The following is a 26,993-nucleotide window of genomic DNA, read 5'->3' as shown; positions in this document are numbered from 1 at the left end:
CGAAGCTAATATTGTTCCTGCTAATGCTTCATCCTTTATGCAGACGGGCCAGGAAAAGCTTTCGCTCGGCTCGCTGCGCGCAGGCCGGCATCGTGATGGCAACATTACCATCATCGGGCTAATTAGAGTAGAGTCTTTTTGAGGTCAAGCTTCCCGCTAAATGAATATTGGCGGAGTCTAAGAGCCGCGGGATAATAATGTCGTTCCCCGGAATCACCGTAGTTCGTCGAACAGCGTTTTCTTCCATCGACGAGCGCCGTGTCGCGCGTCCTCTCATAATCTCGCCGGCCGAGTAAATTACACGACGTCGCGCGGCAAATTTCTCGGTCAGCGTTTCGGCTATGACGCATTTGCATTTCCATCGAACTCGCGCCCAGACCCAGCAACGGTTCGCTCGCAGCTTCCCGTCCTCGTCCCGCGGGTTCTATCTTTGCGCCCGTGCCCGGAGCTGGAAACGATCCCGCTTGTTGCCACTCTCGCTTCGTCTAATTCCGTGAATGTCCTCCAGATACTTTAGACAACCAAAGGAGCCCCGGCTTCTATTCCTGGAGGCGTTTTATTGCGACGCGGAGCTCGATGATAAGGCTGTTGCGTCCGTGGTTTACGAGGTCGTTTCGGGCCCGATGAGCCTCGGGGATCTCCGCGTTTCGGTCGTTATCGAATTAAAAGTCGCTGGAGCGTCATACGAATTTAGCCGGGAACGAGCGTCGCGTTTCTTACCCTCCTTTCTTGCTCGGGCGAGCACCCAGCATCACCAAATGAGAGGCATACTCGAAGCTACAGAGATTTTTGACACTCGTGCTGCCGTTCGAACAGTATGGTCTTGCAAGAGACGTTAGTTAAAATAAGATACAGTGATTTCTCTCTATATATGTCGCCAAGGTCTCGATGATAAACGTCGCGGAATTATCCCCACTACCGCGGGGTATACCTTATACCTTATACAGTGACTCCCAAAAATATTCGGACACTAGCTATAACTACCTTTACGACTTGATAATTCCTTTGTTAATGAAGCAATCGCCCCGGGAATTGTTTCTAGCAATAAAAGATCTATTAATGTTGATAAACATAAATAATTTATTTGAAAAATGTACATAAATTCCATAATAAAAATTAGTAAAAGAAATAATGTACCATTTTTGGCTCACAAAAATATTCGGACAATATTAATTTTTCAATTTAGATAATGTAATTTAGCATTAAAAAATTTGTTTAATACTTCGTGGCATAACCATTTTGTTTAAGAACATGTCTTAATCTGTTTGGCATACTGTTTGTAATTTTTTTTTAAATATTCAACAGTTATATTCGACCACTCAGTTGCAAGTCTTTGTTTTAATTTAGCTATCGATGTAATTGGGGTTTTTCGAATTTTTCTATCCAATTCATCCCATAAATTCTCGATAGGATTAAGGTCCGGTGATTGGGGCGGCGAATGAAGAATTTTGGGGCAGCGGTATAATAAAAATTCTTGCACAATACGTGACTTGTGCTTGGGGTCGTTGTCTTGGTGAAACTTAAAAGTATTATTAACCCCCTTTTTTTCAGCACTTTGAATTAAATTATTTTTGAGTATATTTAAATAATGATTTTTGTCCATGATACCGTCAATAAAAGCTAGGTTACCGACTCCATATGACGAAATGCAACCCCAGACCATTACGCTGCTTCCGCCGTGTTTCACTGTACCTCTTGTATTTTCAAAATTAAACTCTTTATTCGCTTTCCGCCACACCATAGTTCTTCCGTCGGAATTGTACAGATTGAATTTGCTTTCATCAGCAAATATGACATCCTTCCACCATGTCTCATCCTTAGAAATTAGCTCTCTTGCAAGGGTTTTTCGTTTATCAATATTCTTTTCGTTGATAAATGGTTTCTTTCTAGCTACTCTTTCATTGTAACCAGCTTGCCTCAGCACTCTCCGAACTGTTTCGGCTGAAACATTTTTGGAGCTTTTTCCTAATAGCTCACTAACTAGTTTTGGAGCACTTAAGCGCGGATTTTTTTTTCACTTTCCGAATAATTTTGCTTTTCTCCCTCGTACATAAGAGACTTGGTCTTCCAGTTTGCGGAATAGAATCAATGCGATTCTCAATATAAAATCGTCGACAGATATCTGCAGCACAGTACTCTTACTTATACGAAGCATTGCACTAATTTCGCGATAGGTTTTTCCTTTTTCTCGATGAAAAATTACAAGCTGCCACACATCGAAACTCGTATTCTTTCCTTTGCGACCCATTTTGAACGAATTCATGTTTACTACTGACAGTAGTGAGGTGGAATGGACATCTAATGGTCCACGAGATTCTGTTTGTAAACAAACGTTTTCCCGTTCTTGGAATATCGCGTCCCCAGAAGGCGATTGCCAGAGAAATATAATACGTGTCCGAATATTTTTGTGAGCCACAAATGGTCCATTATTTCGTTTAATAATTTTTATTATGAAACGTATATATATTTTTCAAATAAATTATATATGTTTATCATCCTTAATAAATGTTTTATTGCTAGAAACAATTTCCAGGGCGATTGCTTTATCAACAAACGAATTATTAAATCATAAAGTTAGTTATACCTAGTGTCCGAATATTTATGGGAGTCACTGTAGAGCTCGAGGGGCCTCGGACGCCGAGGAATGTAAACATAACACGGGTATGTCCTCCTGGACGATACACGACGCTGGCAAGACCCGTGTTGTTGACATACATCGAGAATTCACTGTGCCTAATTAACGCGAAAATTTGGATCTAGCCACCTCGGCCGCAAATTCCTGAAAATCATCCGAAGCTTCAGGGTTAGGAAAAGCTGAACGAGTTATAAGAAGACGGCAGAAGAAAACGATGAAATTAGATTTGCCGGGGCGGAAAGTGTAGAGTTATAACGTAAAGAGTTCAGAAGCTGCGGCACAGCTAATAAAGCTAATCCAGATTAAGTTTGCGCAGACGGTGTGCCTAAAAAGCAAATGGTTTCGGTGTCTGTGTTTCTTATTCGAGGTTCAAGTAGCGTAAGAGCGTCCTCTGTTCGGTGTTCGGGACGGTCTGTTCCGCGTGCTTGGCCAAAACTCGCGTTATTGCCCCCCCTTATCCCTCCCCCCTCCGTTTATCGGCGGGCCGAAACCCTGTTTCGGGTCCTTGACCGTACTTTTACGACGTGACGAGCTTTAACGCTCTCTAACTTTCCCCTCCGCCGTCCCCTGATCACCGTAATTGGAAGCCGGATCATAATCTCGAACGTAACGCGGCCGAGATATAAAAATTCCCGGGCTTAAAGTTTGTTGTTCGGTCGACGGGACGCCCTCGGGGCCCGGCCACTGTTTTAATGGCCCCGCGGCGTAATTAAATCCGCACGGAAAGACGAATCGCAATTTCATGGAGCTAGTTCGCGAATTTTCGCCGATAATCTGGGACGAGCGCGCGCGGGAAAACGCGTCGCGACGCGTTCCACGGTTTCTGTTTGGAAAGCGCTCTTTTTTAATGAGATCGAGAACCCCCGTGGCGCTAGCCTACTTTTTTTCACTCCTTCGACCCCCGCCGCTCTCGTCCCCCGAGAATCTAATTAATTTTGCCCGGCAAGCGGAATTGTGGTCGGAGAGACTAATTGAAACGAATATTAAACGCTTGAAAATTTTTCTTCCCTCTCCTGTACGAGCGCGCTTTCGTCGACCCCCTTTGCCGCCACTTAACCCAGACCTCTCTATAAGCGCGTCAACACCCCCGCTGCGGCCCAAAGTCAGCTGACTGGCTTTGTGCACCCCCCCCCCCCCCCCACGTGACAAATTTTTTGCTTTTGAGAGAGAAATGCCAAGGAATTTCGTGGTGGACCAGTTAAAATTGTTTTCATCTGATACCGTGATTCAGAAACATTTCTTGCGACTAGTCAATTTGTCCACATTGTTTCCACATACTCTTGTCCACTAAAAGTTTGCATTATTTCATAAAAATGAAAAGGGCGTAGTTATCCAATTTTTTAGTGATTTTTATTGAATAAATAGAATTATAACGATGGAAATAATAACAACAATTAGACTGTGGACAGTTATACAGAATAAGAATTACTTGTACCCATTACAAGGCACTGGAGCAGAAGGTTAGGCGCTGACCTGAGCTTCATTTTTTTGTTGAATAATTTTGTTTGACAGTAACATATCGATATTCTCAATTTCTTTTAACCGTCCCACTGTTTCACACTTCTCCTGAAACTTTTTTTATAAATACAGGTAACCCTCCTACAACACGGCATCTTATAACACGGTTTCGCTACCTGTACGTAACTCCCCTTTTTGTACTGGCTCTGGGTCTCATACAACACGGCATTTTCTTAGGAACCTATCTACCGTGTTATAGGAGGGTTACCTGTACATAAGATCCATAGCCTACCAAAAATGTGACAAGTCAATAATGAGTAGGAACAAGTCAGAAGTCATCAGTCAATAAAACGCTCGCAAAATGCCGTCTTTTACGATCGCGTGTCCACGTGATAGTACGACAACCACAGTTGCGGAACACTACACGGGACTTTAGCGTCGGAGTTTTTATCCCGTCGTTGTATAAATTAACGTTCACTTAATTAAATGTTGTAATAGCAGCGACGCGATGGATGTAGAAGCAACAGCTTCGCAAAGTTTCGAGGGAAATTTGCAGGCGGCTCCGGCTCAGGCAAGTTCGGCCTTAACACCGTGAAAGCGGGTCTCCATTATTTCCTCGAAGCTGATGATTAAGCCCGTTGGCGAATTTAATGCCGCGGATATCGACACGCGGACTATAAATAGAAGGAAGCGTGGACCCCCTTATCGATTATGAAACAGTAGGGCTTCCCTCGAGCCGGGAACACCTCTGGTTGTTCGTGGGAGTTATGCTCCTGTGGAAAAGTCAATAGAAACTCGACACTCCTGCCGCTACTCGATACGATATTGTAGGAAATCGATAAAAGCGTGCTCGAACCGTAACGCAATCTTCGTTGCTTCTGATGGGGAGGCGCGTTCGTGCGGTGCCTCGTTGTAAATAAAAAATCGCTCTATAAACTAGCAACATGCCTGGCGAATCCTTCGCAGTTTGCACGGGACACGAAGACGCTCAGAGGTGCAAGATCAAGGTCCTTCGCTCATTATTCGACTGCGGAACTTTATCCAAAATAAAAATTGTCCGCCAGAAAAAAAAACACTTAGGTAGCTCCAATTACCTGTTCAGTGTTCAGGAATACTGCAATGTGTTATGGATGAATACAACGGGAATCAATCGGGTGAGGAACTACAGCTGAAAAAATCAGACTTGCTCGACGCAGGACCGCAAAGGGTTCAGAAATAATGTTTGCGCACGAAGCGAGCGGCATTCCGGGCCCGAAAGTTTTGACTGCGCATCAAGACGTAGCCTGTGTTTACCAATTTGTGTTCTGGAAGCGAGCGTCGACCTCGTTCAGGCTCGTGGCTTCGATCGCGGTGGTACCTGCTCCGCGGACGTCACCGCTCGTTCCGACAAGAGAAAAGAGAGGAGACCGTGACTAAGTCACGGAACATCCGTGAGTCACGAGAGCACGCCGGGTCGCACCGTGTACCCGTCGCTTCCCGGGGAAAGGCCGAAGAGAATAGACGTCGTTAGGCGCGGCTGAAGAGGCCCGACCCGGAGCTTTAAAGCGCCACTTAACCCTCGCTGGGTCGTTGTTGCGCCGCGCGAAAAACGGCCTGGTCCGAAACGCCAGCTGGCCAAGCCCGCGAGAACCCGAAAATATCAGAAACATATCGGGAATCCCGAGAATAAATAAAAAATTTCCGAAAATACCGCGATTCGAGAGAATATTCCCGGAAATTTCGGGAGTACCAACATATTCGGAGTTCCGACATTTTTTAAAAACCCGACTCGTCCCGACCGTCGAAAACCCGATTTTCGAATTGATTTTCGGGTTCTCCGCCAACTCTACAGCTGGCGGATCAATCACGCCGACCGGAAACGGAGTCCCAAATCATGTCCAGCACGAACCTTCCTCTACTGCACCGGTCTCGTTCCAACGGAGCCTGACGATCGTCCAAGGACACCGATCTCTCCATCGGTCCGTTGACATTCAGCCCCGAATCAACTTCCCGAAGCAACCTTGACCATCGATCGCCCCCACGATCAACCTCGTTTCTAGGATCCCTGGACCGTGAATAGTTCCCCTCGGGGACTTTCTCGATTGGAGCTGGATATTTCGGGTTTGCACGTTGGTGCATGAAAATGTCAGGTCAGAACTCTCTGTTCCTGCGGAGGAGACGTGGGAAAGGCTTAAAACAACACGTACAGTGAATTCTCGATATATGTTAACAACACGGGTCTTGCCAGCGTCGTGTATCCTCCAGGAGACATACCCGAGCCGTGTTATGTTTACACGGTAGTGGGGATAATTCCGTGACATTTATCATCCTGGTCAGGGCGACATATATAGAGAAATTACTGTATATGTTTCGTGCTTGGTAGGTTTAGTCCGAGGTCCGAGGCCTCTCAGGGGGTATACCCCGCGGTAGTGGGGATAATTCCACGACGCTTATTATCCAGGCCTTGGCGACATATATAGAAATCTCTGTAGTAGGATAAGAGTTCAATAATCGTTATATGTTTAATCGTGCGATCATCCACAGATCACACTTTTAGAAAAGCCTTATACCACCAATGTACATTAATAGACGCTTCATTCTTTCAAATTTCATTACACAATTTTAGAAAAACAGTTCCGAAGGATCATACCACCAGCTTCTATAGCAAAAATCGATTTTTTCGATCCGCCAGATCAGATTGTCCTCTGAAGAACAAAGTCGGCCGTCCGTGACGCGAATCGGGATCGTCCCGCGACCGGAAACAGCGTCGCTTTACACCGGAAGTCTACGAACTAGCGAATGTTCTTCCTTCTCAGGCGTTTCCGTCGTTCGCCGACGAGATACAGATCGCGATTCGGCCGACACACGAGGCGATCGTCGGACCCGGTATCCTTAAGTGCGGAACGGCGTACTCTGCCCCTGCACAGGCGCTTTTCTTCCCAAGTTTCCTCGTGATTTTTCGAGCACGAGACCCGCCGAAGAAACGACGCGCTTCGAGCTCGCAGGAAATGTTCGAAGTTAAGCTGACAGAGGACGCCGAGATTCTTCGGAAGTTCCGTGGACGGTGGGCGGGCAAGAGAAACCGTTCGATGTCCTCGGATATTTTTGCTCGCGGAGATATGATATCGACGAACAGTGATGGATGGTGGCAGTTTGTTGTCCCGGTTTTGTGTCGCGAGTCGTGGATCATCCGACGGGATTGTCGGGGACGCGTGAGTGGCTCAGGCTCGGCTTTCTCGAAAATGTCTTGGAAGATGTTACGTTCGACGCTGCCACCGCTGCGACGGTGGAAATACAAATAGTACTCCAATGATTTAGTTGTGACTAAAAATGAAGCTGATCAAATGAAAACTATTAGGGGGGCCCATAAGTAAGGAATTATTTTGAAATCGAAAACAAACTTTTTAGTAAATTCAGGTTTTTATTTCTTAATTTATTATATAATCTCCATCATTATCAAGGACAGTTTACCATCTTTCTTGGATCAGCTTCCACTAGAGATTTTAGGGTGTCATTATCAAATTCAACTGATCGTCCATTTCGAGGCCTGTCAGAGGGATCATAATCAATACATCTCCATAAACATCGCAAATTTTCTTTGTTGTTACCGTTGCATTAAGTCCCGCATGAAAATGAAAAAGTATGCAATGACGAATACGATCCTCGGAAGGTACGGACGCCGCCATTTCATTACAGGGTTGTAAAAACAATTATACTTTTTAGAATATTTGGAACACGGGCTGCTTTTCCGAAAACTGTAAAGGAATACGTGTTTCCTCTTCAACGATCGGTACGGAACCAAAGGCAAAACAAATTGTTTGCAAATGATTGATTACTAATGGGTACCCCTAATATTTAACCCTCCAAAACAAAACATTTCTTTCAACCTAAAAAATTACCTTTCTATATATTTTTTTTTCGTGTTATACATACGAAAATGTTGCAATTTATTCGTGCAATACTGAAATGTTCAGTAATTTATTAAATACACACAAATATAATAACGTAAAAAATATTTTGAATAATTATACAGCAATTTTTAGTGGCGCCTTACAGTCGCCATTCGAGTGCTAAGATTAATCTGGTATCTAAAATATTCGTATGTAGTAGCATGTATTTTCGCTGTCCCACGTGCTCGTGCATTTCCATCGGACACGGGCTGATCTTCAACGATCGGTACGGAACCAAAGGCAAAACAAATTGTTTGAAAATGATTGATTACTTATGGGTACCCCTAATATTTACAGTCGACGATTTTATGATTGATTTTATATTTGAATTCAATTTTCGAGAAGAATCGGGCACCGTGCGCCGCATAGCAACTGCGCTTCCGGGCGCGTGGTCTATTAATCCCCGAAAGAGAGGAAAAGCTCAAAGCGGAACCGCGGAAAGCTCTTGACCCCGTTCCGCGGCTAAATGGCCCCGACGGTTTTTCTCCGTTTGCGGGACGAATGAAAGTCCCGTTCCGCCCAGGATCGATCGTTTTCTAGCACCAACACACCGGCCAGGATCTATCCGGCGAAGGAGCTGACCGGAAGGTCACGAACGATCCTCCCGAGGACTTTAATCGGCTGGCTCGCGGCCATCGTTTCAATTTTCCGCTACTCGAGCAGGCCTAACGTGTCATTGAACGATCGCGAGCTCGTTAGACCGGCCAGCCTCTCTGGTTTGCTGCGAGATTTACTCCGAAATTAGATTTACATATCGGCTAATATTAGGCTTCGATGAGAATTCGATCGGTCGGATCCTGAAGAACGTTTTCGTTGCATTCGATAAAATTGTTGGAAAATGGTAGATCAGAATATGGGAGAACGGTGGACAAGAAATTAATTGGACAGCGACAAAGAAAGTATTATTCGTTAAGAGTGGCTGAATTGACAATAAGTTTTCCAGTTACTTTGTGGGTCGCAAGAATGTACGGCACTTTGATATTTCGCCGCTTTCTCGACTTTGAGATCGAATAATAATTCATGTTTAACGGAACGTTACTTTTACCACTGCATACTTCCATTTGAAATTTATTGGCAAATCTAGCAGTATTGCACCATTACTCTCGCCACTGTAAACATTTCCCGTATTTAATGTTGCATTAGGTCGTAAACCGGGTCTTTGATGTTGTCCGCAACGATTTCTGTTACGGAAAGGGTACACGTAATAAAGCAATTTTTATGCTCAATATTTTCATCGCTTTCGACTATTTATACACAATGGTGAGAAGTTGTTTAAAATTTATGCCATCGATTACGAGATTGACTGTATAAAGCCAAGAAAATGGTGCTGCATACAGTGACGCGACGAAGGTTCGTTTTGAATCGTGATTATGGACTTTTTTCCCTTAATGTTATTAGTAGACTGTGCGGCGTCAATATTCCTTGCCGGTGCATAAAGCCCCATGGGAAACACTCATTCACCGCTATTGACCCGTCGCCCAGCTCTGCTATCGACTTCTGCGAAGGATCGTCACCCTATTCTAGTTGGCGCCATTCTCGTCGCGGCTCGTACACCCCCCATCCCCCTTAGGACAGACAGGAAATCGACCGGTCCGCGATTACTTTTAATTTACCGTCTGTTCCAGCATCGAGCTCCGCCGATTGCCGATCTCTCTTTCCCTCCGGTTTCCCTCGGATCAGGGAAACCGAGGGAAACCGAGGGAAAAGGCAGAGAGTTTCGTTGGATTCGGGCGTTAAGGGCGTCCGGCCCACGGAAGCCGCCTCCAACTGTTTCAGGAGTTATATCCTGCAAGAATTATCACCGATGGGAAGCACGGCCTCCCGTAGGATATTAGCAGCCAAGGTCCGCGCCGGTGTACACACGGCGAGGTGTCAAAGGTCGTCTCAACCTCTCCAGAGGCATTGGACTTGGCCGAGGGTCGGCCCTCTGAGACTTGTTCGACTGCTCCTCGAGGGATGCTTGATACTTCTGACGCCATTTGCTTCGCTTTCGTCCCCTTGTTTTTTTTCTTTTTCAACGGACAAATACTCCTCCGACAGCACCTCTCTTCTGCGGAGAAGCGATAAACCTGACAGGATCGGAGAAAAAAAAATGGTACATCGTCGTTTTCGTGTTTCTGAACTATGGCGAAGGCAGCGCTGTTTCAAGGCACTTTGATGGGTTCCTCGATCATGGGGACCTTTGGTGTTATCATGTTTTATTGGCGAAAAGAAAACTGATGCCAAGCAGAAACTTATAGGCTTGACAAGATTGTTGTGATTGGAGGAAAATTTCGTAAAATATTATTCAAGGTATTTAAGATTGTATATTGTACACTGAAACATACTATAAACTACTTGTCATTTGCACGTATTTAACACTATTCCTACCGGGACCGGTCAAATGACCGTTTTTAAAATTTCGATTAGAATTTCTTATATACAACGTAATTCAATTACCTTTAAACTTCACGACTTTTCCTAAAATATGCGTATAATACATTTTTCAATATTCACTTCTTTTTTTATTGTTTATTTTCTGAGAAAAATTTGTAGTCTGTCTTACCTACCGCGACCGGTCATTTGACCGGTAGAACGATTTATATCTTTTTGTAATAGTATTCTTTCAAAGACTCAATTCCAAAACTATAAAGTCGTTACAAACGAAAGGTAAGGCAGTTGTGGTATGATTTTAGCCGAAAAGTACCATCCAGGGACTGCTTTACGGCACTTCAAAGTGTTTACAGTTCTCGCTCGCCTATCGGCCTCGCGGTGTTTATTTGCCTGATTGGTATCCGAAGCGGTCCAGAACCTCGGATTTTCTTACACCGTCTTATCTACTATGACTGTAAAATAGATAAAATCATAGCCGAAGGAGATGCCTAGACGTCTTCTCACGAATTCAAATCAGTAAAGTCTTGTGAGCTGAACAGAGAGCATCAAAACGTGAAAGTTACAAGGAGCATATTCGGCAGTCTTTTACTATTTTGTATTTTTATTCTATTATTATTCTACTTTTATTTTATATCGTATTACGTGTTATAAGTGTCATTTTCAAAAAAGTGAACAAACCAACAATACTTCGTAGTAAGTTTCACATTTTATCTTTTGTTCATTTTTTTATCCATCTTGATTTACATTTTTATATTTTAATTTTTATTTTATCCCTTGAATATTCATTCCCAAAATGTCAAGACGTTCGAAATGTTTGATATTGAAAATGACAATACGGAAAATTATGATCTATTTGAGAACGACTCGAACACCGATGAGGACGAAGAGAATGTTTCGAACGTACGTAGAGGACGAAAGAGAAGGAGATTTTTAGTTAGTTCCGATAGTGAGAATGAGGAAGAGGTAATCGAAACTGCTGTAGACGGAACTGTTTGGCAAGAAGTAAAAGAAGGGTCTAATCCTGGAAGAGCACCTATTCATAATATTTTTAGGGGAACATCAGGCCCAACAGGGTATAGTAAACGAAATATTATGCGGTGAAAACGAATAAAATATACATTATATACTCCTAAATAAAAGAAACTATATTTTTATACTGTCAAATTGGCTATTATCTTCATTCTATATTAAAAAATATAAGTTGTGCTAAAGACCGGTCATTTGACCGGTCGTGATAGGAATAGGTATACAAGTGTCGGTAGGAATAGTGTTAATAACGACGTTATGATTGTTAATCCTGAGTCTAATAGTATTAGAAACTCTATATCGGTGGTTACAGGCAACTATCTAAATATCTTTCTCAGTTATGAAGACATAAAATATATTTTCTGCGCAATTTGAACGGAATCAATGGACAAATATTCTGCAACTGATTTTTGAACATATAGTGGCCGAGTAAATGATTAAACTAGACAATTTTTAAACGAATGTCTAGCTGGATCTACACTTTTTATTTTTTTACGAAATTTTCATATTTGCAAATTGCAAATACACGCCAGCTAACAGTGCGTGAGACGATGAAATGGTACTCTTCTCCCATCTTCCGTGGAACGGAAAATGTTCATTCCAGAAAATTTACTTTCATGAAGCCTTTGAAGTCGCTGGCTTGCCAGTTAGGATGTTAATCTGTAACAGAAAGATAGGATCCTAGGATCCTTTGTGCAAAGGATCTAAATATTTCCGAGTAGCGTATAAGAATGAAATCCTGTCCAGAAGGATCTAAATATTTCAACCTTGACGAAATGTTCCTTTTTCCCATTTCCCATGGAACTATTCTCCATTTTCCCTTTTTTCAAATTCCCAGTACAGAACCAAAAAGAAAAAAATCGACGCGACTGCCCAACGCGATTATAAGCGGCGTAGCACACGCGTTTCCCCTGTAACGCGACAAAGCAGCCTCGTCGAGAACTTCAGGATACGTGTCGCACACAATCCCGCGGGAAGTGTGAATAGAAGCGAAACGAGGGAGACGTTCCGAGAGGAACCGGGGCGGTGGGGAGAGAGGAGAGGCACTGTCGGCCGTGTAGACCGCTTAACTTTTCCAACATTACGATTCAGTAGACAACGAGCGACGGCTTTTGGAAAACAAAAAAAAAGAGAAGACGAAGAAAAAGTAGAAAGAAACGAGAAGCCTCGATCCTTTGCTGGCTCAGGCCTGTCCTCGTCCGTCCTACGCTCGGTCAGCGATCTTGTATGCAAACCGCGCGCGACGGCCACTTCCTTCGTGCTTCGACGATCGTCGTCTGCTGCGTTCGAAGACGTCCAGGAGACGTGACGATTCATCTGGACACCGGAAGCTTGAACCGAACGTGAGATCGAATTCAGGAAAAACGAAGGACGACGCTGACCCTAAACACCGGCTGGCGCGCTATTGTTTGGCAATTGCACCGTTCCGCGTACGTCCGCGGTCGAAGATTTTAGGGGATGGCCCCCCTGGTTGGGTCAGATGATCTATGAAAGGTAATAAAATGCCCTCGAGTGGGACTTCTTCAAGCCTAAGCTGTCAGGACTTCAGTCATTCCTTTTCTTTGTCCTGAAAATGCTGTAAGACATAATTGAATGCTTTCCCACTATGTTCTGAGGGTGTTGGGAAATGTTTCTATTAGATTTCTGTTACTACGCATAAATTGTTTCCACTATAGCGCTGTTTTGTATTCTATCAGTAGACTGCGGATTTTTATGCAATTTCCAATTTTTATAGATAAATTTTCAAAAAGTGTAATGAAATAAAAACCTATTTTTAATGGGAACAGCCTCTGCAGGTCCATGACAAATAAAAATCGTACTAAATTCTCTTGAATTTTATATTATAGCTTTTTTTTTAATTTCCTTAGGGCATAAATGCATAAAGATCCGCAGTCTATTTACCAGTAATAATTCTTTTAAGACTGATGACGCTGAAGAGCTAATGACGTAATCTAGAGGAATTAAAATTTAATTCCTCGACTCTGAACCATTTTTCACTAGAACGCTGTTCGAAATTTTCGTGATTATCTCGCCAAGAATTAACGACACCATCATTCTCGATACATTTTGCTGTAATTTCCATAGGGCATAAATGCATAAAGATCCGCAGTCTATTTATCAGTAATAATTCTTTTAAGACTGATGACGCTGAAGAGCTAATGACGTAATCTAGAGGAATTAAAATTTAATTCTTCGACTCTGAACCATTTTTCACTAGAACGCTGTTCGAAATTTTCGTGATTATCTCGCCAAGAATTAACGACACCATCATTCTCGATACATTTTGTTACACAAACTTCTGGAAGCGGTTCACGGAACTTTTGATTGGATTCGTGCGATTCGTTTTTCGTCGATCGATCCCAATTAGCTCGCGAACCTCGTAAATTACAGAAGATAATATTCTTCGAATTTCGAAGCAGCGATTGTTTCGCGACTGAGATTAAGCGATCTCGAGCAACCGTGCTCCCGTCAAGATAAAATGGATTAACCCCGCGAGCTTCTTTCTTGTTAGAATTCGCGAGGATTAACGAGCGATAAATCATTTACGAGGAGGAAGGCTCGCGAGTGGCAAACTCGTGTAGCAAGTTTCTAGAGAAATACGATAAATTTAACAAGTTAGGTGGACCGTGTCGCCGTACTACGGACATACTGCTCGTCCTCGAAGGATCTCGAGGCTCCTCGGCCCCGATAAGAACTCATTAAAGTTTCAGATCGACCGGCGACGGTTTTCTTTCGCCGTGGATTTCCCGTAGTCCTCAAAAAAAAAAAAAAAAAAAAGAAATTCCGACGCGCGACAAAAACGCCATGGTAACGAGTCTAGCTTACTTCGACGGGGTTTCCAGCTTGAGATGCGAGGGACTGCCCCACGGCGAATGCGATTGTCAATATCCTTGGTTTCAAGTGGACGCGACACTACGCGAGACTGGAAACAAAATAGACGAAACGAATAAACAGGTTTGTCCGGAGCGTTTGCTCGATCATTATTTCATATCGCTGCCACGGTCTGCTGCCAGTTACAAAAGGCGTCGGAGAATGTGGAATGGAACTCTGCTTCTATGAAAATTGCAATTTCAATTAAGTAGGAACCGTTCTGCGAGTTGGGCGGACGAAAATGCCCCACTAACAGCCAAGATTCGCAATCACGGAGTAATAAAATTATTTGAATGTACAACACAACTTTACTCGATTTGTTAACCAGGAGACCCGGTCACAAACCTTTACAGTCCATGATTGTTCATTCTCCTCCGCTTCTTTTGAATATTTTCTTCCGGTTTCTGCGATTTTAACCCCTTGCCCTAGAATATCGTGTCATACTCGTGATGAAGATTCTGAACAGAGTCTACTAAATATATATGTTATTAATTTCCTTCGAACCGAAATAAAATTCTATTTTGCCGTTGTTAATGTACAACTACTGAAGAACATATAGACAGACAATGAATATAAATATTCTCCTTTTTGCAGGAAATTACGAATTATAAAAAAGGTTTAATCACTGAAACCGTAAAATAAATCGTAGTGCAAGGGGGTTAATCTTATGTTGATCAGCTTGTTTGTCAAATAGTCGCGAAATACTTTTTTAAACGTATGAAATAAATACTGTAAAAGATATATGAATACTTTTATATTTGTAATTTATATTATGAGATACTGCCATTAGAATATAAATATCCAGTAGACATAAATCTTCTTTTTATTCTAGGGAACGACAAATAAATTCGAATCACTGTGACCAAGGAATAAATCGTAGCAAATAATACAGCGTTTCGTAAATGGTGGGCAAAACTTTAGGAATAGATTCTTAATGTTTAGAGAAAAAAAAGATGTGACAATATAGGTCCGGGAGAGATTAGTTTCTGAATTATTAAAGTTTTTGTGCCACAATTCTCGTCACATCGTCTCGAAGGCCAATTTAAAGGCATCAACAATGTTTTTGGGATAATCGCCGGTCTATGTTTACGTTCTCGAGGCGTAGTATTCTTGTTTACAATTTAGACTTTGGGAACGTGTTCGGTGCTCAATAAGACGACGAGCCCAGGCTTGTATTGAGACATGAGGTGGACATATTGAACATTTCCTCTGAGACGATATGACGAGAATTGTGACACGAAAACCTTAATAACTCAGAAACTAATCATTTCCGGTTAATATAACTTTTCTGTCTTCTCTAAGAAATCTATTTCTAAAGTTTCGTCCACCATTTACGAAACACCCTGTATAACAGTATTTTTAACACTAAACCGACCAAGCATTAACACCATCCGGTGAATATTGCCCTATTAACACTAAACCTACCGACGTTTCATGTATACCTAATCTTACCATGAGCGGTCAAATGACCGCTACAAAAAAAATATGTATCTTAATATAGAAAGACAATGTATGAAATTTTTTCGGTAAGTAAACAATAAAGGAAGTTATGAATATTGAAAAATGGGTTTTATGTATATTATAGGAAAAGTCAATAAGTTACATGGCGATACAGTAACGTTGTATACAAGCAATTCTAAACGAAATTTCAAAAACCGTCATTTGACCGCGCGTTGGTAGGTTTGGTGTTAAAATGACAACCCTAACTTTATTAAGATTGTCCGTAATTCTCAATATAATAAACGCTTGTACAAGGAAATTTGTTCCACTATTTTCCATAAATGAATTTATACAGTTTCAAGAATAGACCGTGGTAGGTTTAGTGTTAAATTGTTCTGACGTTTTTCCTGTATTTCTTTACACCTACTCATTTCCGTCATAAACGCGTAATAACCGGTGTCTGCTGACGATCCCGAAGGGGTTGTGAAGTATCATTTTCACCGAAATGTATCAAGCGAAAAGAACACCAAGGAACAACGAATCGCGACTACTCCGTACGGTCTCACCGCGCCGTTAGAGAGAAGACCAACGGATCGCGTACCTCCGAAGCGTCAACGACACCGATATATATTTTTATAGAGTCACTGAACTGCGTTCGTTTCCCGTCTCGGCCGTTGCAGGATCGCGTCGGTATCGGCCAAAGGGGTTGGCGAAGGTTGTATCTGCGGCGGCGATCGAACAATGCCTGTCGCTGATAGCGATTTACCGGTTGGAGAAAAACAAAGGGCATGCAGGTCTGAGAGCGAGAGAGAGAAAGAGTAATTTTTCTTCCGCCTACCGTAAGAAATCCATCGCGGCCGACCCTCGGCCGGCTGGCTCGCAAGGGAGGTTTTCTCGGGTCGCGTGGCCCTCCGCGACGGTGTTCCCGAGAGAAACGGAGAGATCGATAGGCTCTCCCCCGATAAGGGGAGGCCGTTTAACGCGGTAATGACGTATAGCCGAGGAGCGAGTGCAAAGGCCCTCGAGGAAGCCTCGACGCCGCTGCGTCGCGCCGAGCCGCGCCGCGTCGCGTCGCCTGGAAAAGGGAAAGGCGTACTTTCACAGCGGATTCGACCGACTGCTCCTCAACGAGCAGATTCGAAATTAGCACGGCCCGATGGAAGAGAGAGAGACACACGGGGCACCCCGTACAACCCAGGTGGGGGGGTGCTGTGTTCTCTGGCCGTTTTCCCCCCTTCGAGTGGCCAGAGGACAGCCCCCTGGTTGTACGGGGTGCCCCGTGCCTCCCTCTTCCATCGGGCCGTGCTAATTTCGAATCTGCTCGTTGTTCCGGCCAACGCGCCGACAAAGCTTTGATGCCTCCGGCACAGTACAAAAAATGACGCGGTGGAAAAAGGTGCAAAAGAAAGACGGAGGTGGCTGGCCAACGGCGACGTGGGCTGGGCTCAGGGGTGAACGAGGACCCAAGGGATGAAACGATCGAACCCACCCGATTGGAGAAAAAAGAAAGAGCACCGAGGCCCGATCGATTTTAATGAAATTTTTCGGTTAATTCGCCGCGCTTTGATTCGCGTTTCGGAACCACCCACTTTTTTCCTACCCTGTGTCCGCGGCAAGGGGTGGTATTGCTCGGTTCCTCTGCTCCGCGAACCTACTCGGTACACGCTTCGCCGCCATTTCCCCGGGATTTTCGAAACCAATTCGCCGTTCCATTTTTCTTGCTCGCTCGGCCACGAAATATCGAGCCGTGAGATTGCCGCAGATGGCGGAAGAATACGGGGACTGTTTCGATCAACGGCTACCACCCGCTCGTTTTCACCGATATCGCCCGCCAGTTTGTTGTTGACACACGACCCTCCGCATGCTACGGGCACTCCGATAGAGAAATTGATACTGGCGATCGGTGTTTCTGCGATTCGGACGGTGCGAGCGCACCCGGTAAACTACAAGTTTAACCCTCTGACTGGTCCCTGCGTGCTAATTCTGTTTTTGTAATTTCCGGCGAATTTTTGGTCGTATTTAGTTTCTCATTTTCTATGTAAACTTTAATTCAACGGATCAAGAGCACACACCGAATGCACTCCCTCAGCCTCTTGCATTTTGCAGATACTAATCAAATTCGCCGCACTAGACACTTCCGCCTTCCATTTCTGGAAGACGTGGCACTCGAAGTGCTAAACAAGATTATGAACTGAACAGCTAAGTATACAGACCCAGGGAAACACGCTGCGTTTAACGAAAATTTGTTTGATATTACTTGAAAATAATAACTTCTCGCAGCCCCGGTAACGTCAGACGTCCCCGTAAAATATTAACCCTTGGCACTCGGATGGCGACTGTAAGGCGCCACTAAGAATTGCTGTATTATTATTTAAAATATTTTTTAAATTATAAAATTTGTTTGTATTTAATAAATTACTAAACACTTCCGTGTGGTACGAGTAAATTGCACCATTTTCGTATGTATGACATGAAAAAAAATATATAGAAGGGAAATATTCTGGATCAGAAGAAATGTTTCGTTTTGGAGTTAAAATAACTTCGAGTGCAAAGGGTTAATAAATCACAAGAGTGTGTTTATTGAAACAAACTCAACTTCACAAATAAATTAATCAACTTAACCAATATATAACAAACTGTCAGAGACATGTGATAAACAGATTTTATAACAATTACCGAACTTCTCTATCATGTTTCTACTTTAGATTTCTACTTCACAAACACGCGGAAAACTACCCTTACGTTTTCTGTGAGCATAGAATAAAAGATACATTCTCGCCTAGTTCGATAGCACAATTGTCGCGATGCTATCGCCTCTGTATACGTCAGCCCGGATTAGAATAATCTGCGGGCGGAATATCGCGTCGGCGATTAGCGTAGGAAAGTTCAATTTTGATAGCGTCGCGAAGCTTTTAAGCAGCCCCACTTAATCTGCGAATATTCAATTCAATCTCGACCCAGATACAACCGGGTTTCCGTGCGGCTACACCATAAGGAAAGTTCGCGGCGGACCAAGAAAATTGCCAATAAATTTTCGCGTGCGCCGCTCTTCCTCGCGCTCACCTGCCGGCGCTATCGTTATTAATTCGGTCGTTGTACCTGCGCGCCAGGAATCGCCGATCGATTCGTTTCGGGAAGAACCGAGCTAGCAACTGCATATACTCGTCCGCATTCATTTTCCCCCCGCTTCTATCGCGAATCTGAATGCTCGTGATACCCTCGCTCCGCAAACTGGTTGCTCCGATTGTTAAAACCACGCTAAAAGCCTCGTGATCTATTATTCGAGGGAAAAAAATTAAAGGTCTTTAAGTGAAATTGTGAATGAATCCTGATTCGGGAAAGCTAATTACACGTGAAGATCGATCGTTCGAAAATCTACGAGAAATTAAAGATAAATTATGAACGTAGGATTTTAGGAGACTGGGTCAAATTCTCGTAATCTGAAATATTTTTGTTCCGTCAATTGCAGGTAATAAGGTCGTTTGAACATTTACGAGAAATGAAAGATAAATTATGAACGCAGGATTTTAGGAGACTGGGTCAAATTCTCGTAATCTCAAATATTTTTGTTCAGTTAATTGCAGGTAATACGGTCATTTGGGAATTTAGGAGAAATGAGAGATAAATAGTAGAATTTTCAGAGAGGAAGAAATTGGGTCGAGTTTTCCCAGAAAGTGTTACAGATAAGTATTGATTTTGAAGAATATTGTTTAATAGACTGATTTTGAAATCTCGTACAGATTCTCAACGGCGAAGATTATTCACTGTCGAAGTGTGGAAGACGCAGAAAAAGAATTTTTTTCAAGCAAAATTCCGAAGATTTATACGGCAACTTCGCCACGTGAAAATTGCCGCGTTGAAATTACTGCACAGCAAGTGAAGCATTTAAGTTCGCAGTGCGCTCCTTTGTGTTCAGCCCGTTGATCCTTTCATCCAAGTTTTTTAATCTTCCACCCGGCCCTTTTATCTGTTATCGGCAGTTTGTCGTGCGACGCCTTTGTAATCGGTTCCTTCCCGCTGTATTATCGTTCGCGATTTAGTTTAAACAGGTATGAAATTACTGTTAACGGCCGCCTCCTTCGCCGAGAATACCTAGCGAAAGCAACGAACGAAACTTCGGTTGGTTACTCGATATCTCCGGGCGAATTTCAGCTTCCCACATGGAAATTTTTATCATTATCATTTGCATAATCCGACGAGCGAGTTCGTTAATAAACTCTCGGGTTAACAAGCTATGGTAACTTAAGCGAAAACTGCTGCACGCTGTTATCGTCTGGCGGAGACTGCGTCCTCTGTGCTTCTAACGGAATAGTTTTCGTAGACACCATCACTTATGCTTGCAATCGCCGAGAGAATTCTCACTATTGAATCATAAAGTTGAAAAAAAAAATTGGTTCTGTACAAAAACTTAATCACAATACTGTTTTCTGGTGGATTTTATCAGGTAGACAGAATTGGTGACCGCCTATTGTAATCAGGTACATTGTCAGCACAAAAAAATTGTTGTGATTCTTTTTACAATTCTGAATATTTATGCATTCGATGCTTGGCAGCTAGATCTTCGTGCAAAATAAAAGTGATCAGTCAATTCGAAGAAATAGGAGCCACATAAAAATTCCTTTCTCTCTTTAATAATTTTTGCAAATTGAAAATAATATATATTCTTCACTTTTTAAAATCTTTCTGTTTTAAATTTAATCCGCTCAATTTTATTATGAATGCATAAAATCCACAGGTTAATGACAACACTCTGACGCTCCTAGTCGATGAATTTCATTTGTTTAATAGTTTCAGCAATTTGAAAATAATACAAAGATATCCTTCACTTTTCTCAATCTGTCCACTGTTTCAAATTTAATCTACGTACTTTTATCATGTACGCATAAAATCCGCAGTCCAACGATAACGTTTTAATCCTCTCAGTTGACGAGTTTCATTAAATAGGCAGCACCAGCTTTTTCCGTCTGTTACAATCAGAAATTTTGTGGACTTATGAATTTGTTTATAGAAGATGCGTATTCTTTGAGATTTTTCAAATCCCAGTTTTCGCTTTACGATAACATTTTCTGCGGATAATATCCCTTTGGCAGCGTTCTCGTCGGTAAAGGGTCAACGTTCAAGCACCTCGCGAGCCGCCATTGTAGACGGTCGACATTCAAAAAGGATGCATTCGACTATGAGCGCACGGTTCGGGGAAAAAAGATAACGCAAAAGTTGGGAAGGTTGTTTGTTTAAAATCGTACCGTCCGCGGGGTAAAAACGGGTTAAAGAAATTCGCTTTGTAGCCGATAATACGCGGAACGTATCCGAGTTCGAGCGAAAAGAGAGCACGGACGTCTGAAGATGCGGTGAATTTACGGGCGAACGGGTCGGTCCCGCGGGATTTTCGAGCGGAACGGCGGAATCCGAGCGGAAAACACATCGGTCGCGAGATTTCGTTAGCGGGCACGAGGTTTCCGGACCAGCCGACCGCCATTAAAAGGCTTGCCGCGGTCTCCCGTTCGTTTCGTTGGTACGTGATCGACGCTCGCTGGAATAACGAAAGTTCGCGGCCCCGTGTGTTGAAACACCTGCCGATTCGCAAGCCCTTTCGCGGAAAGGTGGAGCGCGCCCTTTGGGACGCAATCCTTCCGGCGGAATCCCGACCAAATTTCATTTCCACCACCCGTTCTTTACGAATTTAACGGCGGCCTGGCCGCGGCTGATAACAATGTTATTTCGAGCCGCGCACAATACCGTGGAAAAGTACGCAATTGTTCGGCCACCTGGAAGGTTGACGGACGTTCCCCACTTTTCCAAAACGTTGCGGTTTTCCTCGATAAAAAAATCCTCCGGGCACACCGACGCGATTTTTCCAGAATTATACGATACTCGCGTTCGGTTTTAACCCATTTGCATCATAAGGAAATATGAGAGGAAGGACTTTATCACCAAACTGTTTTTTTTTTAATTATATTTGAGTACAGAAATGACTACAAGTAAAAGAACTTCATATTTCAGCATTAGAAGAAAAAATAACCAGGAAAATTGAGTGTATTAAATACGCTAATGATGCAAATGGGTTAATATTTATACCCTCGCATACGGTAAATTAGTTTGCATCCGGAAAAATTGCAAATGTTCCAACTCAATTTTCTAGAAACCGATTAAAATCATTAACTGTTTTTATAGAGTCCAATAAAAAATCCGCATTCATTTAAAAAAAGGTAGTTTAACTTAAAGTTTGTTGCATAGGGATGTGGTTGGATTCAGACATGGCTGCCATGAAACCGTCAAAAGCATCCGCCTTGCGGAGTTTAATTAAATAATTTCACACACGAGCAGGGCGCTCGCAGATTGCAAATAACGATTTCATTTTACAGTTTCATAGTAATGCAGAAGTTTTAATTGCAAAGAGACCACCGAGAAGCGTTTGTCCTCATTGGCTGGCAACGCTGCTGATCCGCGATTGGTTGAGCGACGAGGTGGTCGAGATAGAAACGCGACGCTACGGAGGAAATATTTAAAGAAGCGTTCTCCAAAACAATCGATCGGAGAATGCGCGTTGTCTCGAGCATGTGTTATTAATTACGTCATCAATAAATGAAAATACAGTACAATATAATTTCCTCGTGGGAAAATGAAAATGTAGAAAGAAATGTTACAGCGAGACGTTCGAGAGTAGAGGAAGATATTTCGTGTATTCAGCTCACTCATTGGCTGCTGAGTCACTGTCACTGCGCGATTGGTTGAGCCATGAAATGGTGGGGGCAGTAGTGCGACGCTACCAAGGAAATATATTTCCCTCTACACCGAGCCGTGTCGAAAATAATTGATAGGATAATGTCCATTATCCCGAGCACACATTATTGACTACTTCATTCGTCCGTCACTAGGGGAGTTGGCAGAATAACTGACAAATGGAAGTAAGAGGTCACATAAATACGGCACGATCGTATTAGCCTTTAAAGAACATTTAAGAATTGTAGAAACAAAATTTTATAGTGAGAGTAGAGGATGTTATTTTCTGTTCGTCCTGGTTGTTGAGCAGAGTCGTTGTTGGTGGGGGCCGAAACGCGACGCTACAGAGGAAATATAATATTTGCTTCCGGCCAAGCGTGTCGAAAACAATCGATAGGACAATATGCATTGTCCCGGGCATACATTATTGACTACTTCGCCCGTCCGTCACTAGGGGAGTTGGCAGAATAACCCGACAAATGGGAGTACAAGAAGAGGTCCCATAAATACCGGCCGGGTATACGTTCGCATTCGCAATTAAAGGAGTTTCAAGAATGTCAAGCTGCCAATCGTCCGGCGGGGGTTTTGTTTCCTGCCTCCGGCGTCGAACGGTCTAAATCGGTGCTCTCGACGACAAAAGCAAGGTAAGCCCACCCTCTGAAAATAGACGCGACCCCCGATCGCGCGACGGCACGGGGGGAAACGCGCGACAAGTCCGATCGTCGAAGCGTTCCCCGGAGACAGAGCAAGAGAGAGAGGGACAGGGAGAGAGACAGAGAGGGAGTCGAATCCTCGGATTCGAGGTTTCTGGAGCACTCGGACACGGTTTTAAAGGTCGACAACCTTTTCCGCCCCGCGTGATCGTGCCTCGCGAGCTACGCGGACCCGCTCGATATCGTTGAAATGCTATTAGGTCGCTGGCAAAACGACTTCCTGGCGGGTAGTTCTCTCGCGAGCCGACTACCCCTCTCCCCCGCGCTGGCGTTTGTTTCCATCTGCCTGGTGGAGACGCCCGGGAAAATTTATGGGAGTTCGTAACAACGAGCTTGAAGGACATCTCGCTCCCTCTACGGATTCGGCACCGGCTGCCGAGCAAGACGAAAAACAAAATGGACGTCCGGAGCTCCGTTTGGTCTCTTTGGTCCCGTTACTCTCTGCCGGGGTGAACCACCTTCTTTCAACCCCTAAAGAAAATCTTGGTGACTAAAGTTTCAACGGGAGATTCTTTGCGGAACTCCGTTTTATTGACTGTCCGACTAGCGTGATTCGGTAAGGAACGGTAAATATGTTTCTTCGGGAAATTGATGGTCCTTTTTGACCCCTTCCTGTACAGTCACGAAATCGACCAAGTATTATTCGTTCCTTTTTAAGGGAAATTAAATTTAGTTTATCTATTATTATTATTTAAGCATTGAATGTACGATACATAGCAATTTTCTTTTTCTACTAGGAAACTGCTAAGATCTGTCGTCAAGGCCTGGATGATAAACGTCGCGGAAGTATCCCCACTACCGCGGGGTATAACCCGTGAGGGGTCGCGGAGCTAGACAGGCCTTGGACGCCGGGGAGTGTAAACATAACACGGCTTGGGTGTTGTTGACACGTATCGAGAATTCACTGTAGTCGTGAAGAAAATAATACGACAAGGTATTGAAACTTTTGTGCACCAGAATTTGATAACAGAGAGACAATGTCTTAGTATTTTACAAGCTCTGTTGATGTCGCAATGAAGCAACGATTAACCCATTTGCATCATAAGGAAATATGAAAAGAAGGCCTTTGTCATCAAACTTTTTTCAGCACTCCACAGAACTTCAGAACTCCATATTTCAGCATTATAAGAAAAAATCAGAATTACTACTTTCATCTCCAACAACAGCCTCCATTTCTATTTTTTAGCTAACGAATAATGATAGTGACCAACAATGATAGTGACCAGGAAAATTGAGCGTATATATACGCTAATGATGCAAATGGGTTAAACGTTCTTTTGGGTTCTTTTCTGACGAGAACCTGCATATTTATAAAACCGTTTCCCACTTGCGACGGTTTTTGTCTTTCTAAAAATAGAATCGACGTTCAATTTTGATCAGTGAATTGTTCATGACATTTACCTGCCTCGGTGAACAATCTGGACTCGTGTAGCGGTCAAAGGTCGACAAACGAAAATATCATTACACTCGGAAAGGTCCTCCGACCTTTCTTTTAAAAAAGGAACATCTGAAAATTGTTCAGTCATCATTGTGCGACTGGTCGTCAAAGTGGTGCGAGTAAAAATTTCAAACATACAGTCAAACTTGCTTTTGTGCGGTAGATAGGGACCTCATAAAAGAAACCACATAAGAAAATATTCAGAAACTTCATAAACAGCTATAACAAATAATTTTTTACAACATGCTAAAAAAAAAGTCTCACTTAGAAAATATATCAAAGATTCACGAACTAGCGAGAAAGTGCTTTCCAAACAAAATAAATAATTAAATTACATATGGAAACATTTAAAAAAAATTTAATTTCTCATTTTAAACATAGAGAAATTTTCCAAATGCGCATAATTCAATGCCAACACCGTTGGTATTCATATACCGCATAAAAAAATCGCACAAAACAAATCGCATAGAAAAGGACCGCACAAAAACAGGTTTGACTCTATTCATCTTTTTGCTTATTATTTACACGATCCTACTGATCCTGCAGCTTAAAATATAATTTAAAAAAAAAAAGGAAAGAACCAAAACATGGGTAAGCGTCCGCGAGCAATAGCAAAGGACGCGTCCGCAAATCCGAGGAGCGCGGTCTTATAAATAGTTGCGTGCACGAATTCCGCAGACTCTGTTTGACCTTTCGGCCGAGCCCCATCCAATAATACCGTGACATTATTTTTCGCGATCGTCGGTAGGCGTATGTATGTATACAGCAAAGGGAGAGAGAGAAAGGCTTCCGGCATAGCCGTTCGATCTTTTTCCGCTCGTGTCTCGGGGCCAGGCAGCGACAAAGAAACGCTCCTTGGAGGTACGTCCCTTTTGTCTGTACGTCGACATTATGCCTGACCCTAGCTCTCCCTACGCCGCTGTGTGAAAGGTTCGAGGGTGAAGTGGCCACTCGAAGCGAACTATTGATAGCACTACCAACGTGGCCTTTCGGAGATTCGCCTCGGCCCCGCATTCCCATTCGAACGGTTTCGGTGCCTCGCACGCACACGCGGCGACGCGACGCGACGCGACACGACACGACGCAACCCCAAGCGTCGACGCGACGAGGCCTCCGTCGACTATGTAACGGCCGTGTTACTTTCATTGCCGCTAACTAGACAATATGCCTGGCTTTTATTTCAATCGTATAATGCTTCCACGACTGCCTGGCACCGCGTGCACGCTCGATATCGCGCGGGAGCGATCGCGTCGACGACGTGCCCCGCGTTCCAACTATACTACCAAGTGCGCCACTCGCCAAAGAAATCTCTCTGAATCGTGTGAGCATTATGCTTTCTCTCTCTCTCTTTCTAACCCCATCTTTCTCTCTGGAAATCGAGGGCTCCCGGACCGAGTATTTTTCACTGCCATCGAATCAACGAAACTGTTTTCCTGTTTTTTTTTAGTCCCGAGCCTCAGAGTCTCAGCGCCCAGCTCGCTCGCGCACTTGAGTGCTCTCGGCGACGCCGAATTGGGAACACCATTGTAGCTCGGTGTTGCCTTGATATAGTAGCAAAAGGGGAACATTTCTTAGTGATAATTGGGCTGGGGACGTCTTTACGCGGAACAGGGATTTTAAGGTTCGGTTGCGAGAAACCGGAGACACTTGGGAATTCGTTTCTTCCTGTAGTCATTTGAATACCGGTCACCGCAGGTCAAACTGCTGGGTTTTAATGTTTTATGCAATTGTTGAAATTACAAAGGTCGTTCCAAGGGGTATCATTGAATACAGTTTTTTTTTTTTTGGTGTTAGTGAGTTGGAAGTCGCAACAGAGTTAGGAAGTCAGTGATTGCAACAAATAATAATATAAATGCGACTGCTCCAAGAGAGAGTCAAGAGACCAGTGAACAGTAAATTTCCATAGATGAAAAAAGTATCAAGATTTGAAGAATCATTATCCCTCGACTTTTGGGGACTCGGTCTACTTTCCACGCTTATCGGATAACGTTTTCCCACAGAGGTTATCAGTCGAGACGGTACGCAGACCCCGTGGTCACTCTCACACTTTGTATCGCCATTCAAGAGATCTATCAATTACTATTAACCCAAATTCGAAGTCTGACGAATCTCCAGTGAAACATCCAACACCAAATGAATGAAATACGCAGTTAATTAAATCACGAAAAGACAGAATTAATAAAAAGTAGACGGAAATAATAATTGTGAAACGAAAAGATTTCCTCGTCTAGACGAACACAAATCAGAGAAAAAGGCAGTCGAACGAAGATCGATTCCCAGTCGAAACTTTCGAAACGATAAATCGCGGCGAAAAATAAAAACAATTGTTTGTCTGTTGTTTGCACCGGCGAATCACGTATCGGCGGGACGTTTATACGTACCGAAGGTAA

The 26,993-nt window shown here is 43.4% G+C and overlaps 1 protein-coding gene across 3 annotated transcripts in view; it reads right to left on the bottom strand.

Moving 5' to 3' along the window:
- Nucleotides 1-26,993, bottom strand: part of Src64b (Tyrosine-protein kinase Src64B) — an 86,302-nt gene that overhangs the window by 27,695 nt on the left and 31,614 nt on the right. The window contains exon 1 of one of the 3 annotated variants that reach the window (XM_076805438.1): nt 5,982-6,004. The exons of the other annotated variants lie outside the window; for them this stretch is intronic. The gene's annotated coding sequence lies outside the window, so the exon portion shown is untranslated. Of the gene's footprint in view, nt 1-5,981; nt 6,005-26,993 lie in introns of those variants that run through there. 3 annotated transcript variants of the gene reach the window in all.

Source organism: Halictus rubicundus, chromosome 2 (genome assembly GCF_050948215.1).
Source record: "Halictus rubicundus isolate RS-2024b chromosome 2, iyHalRubi1_principal, whole genome shotgun sequence".
Taxonomy (NCBI): domain Eukaryota; kingdom Metazoa; phylum Arthropoda; class Insecta; order Hymenoptera; family Halictidae; genus Halictus; species Halictus rubicundus.
The sequence above is the reverse complement of the archived record's forward strand: the minus strand, read 5'-3'. Positions and strand labels throughout refer to the sequence as shown.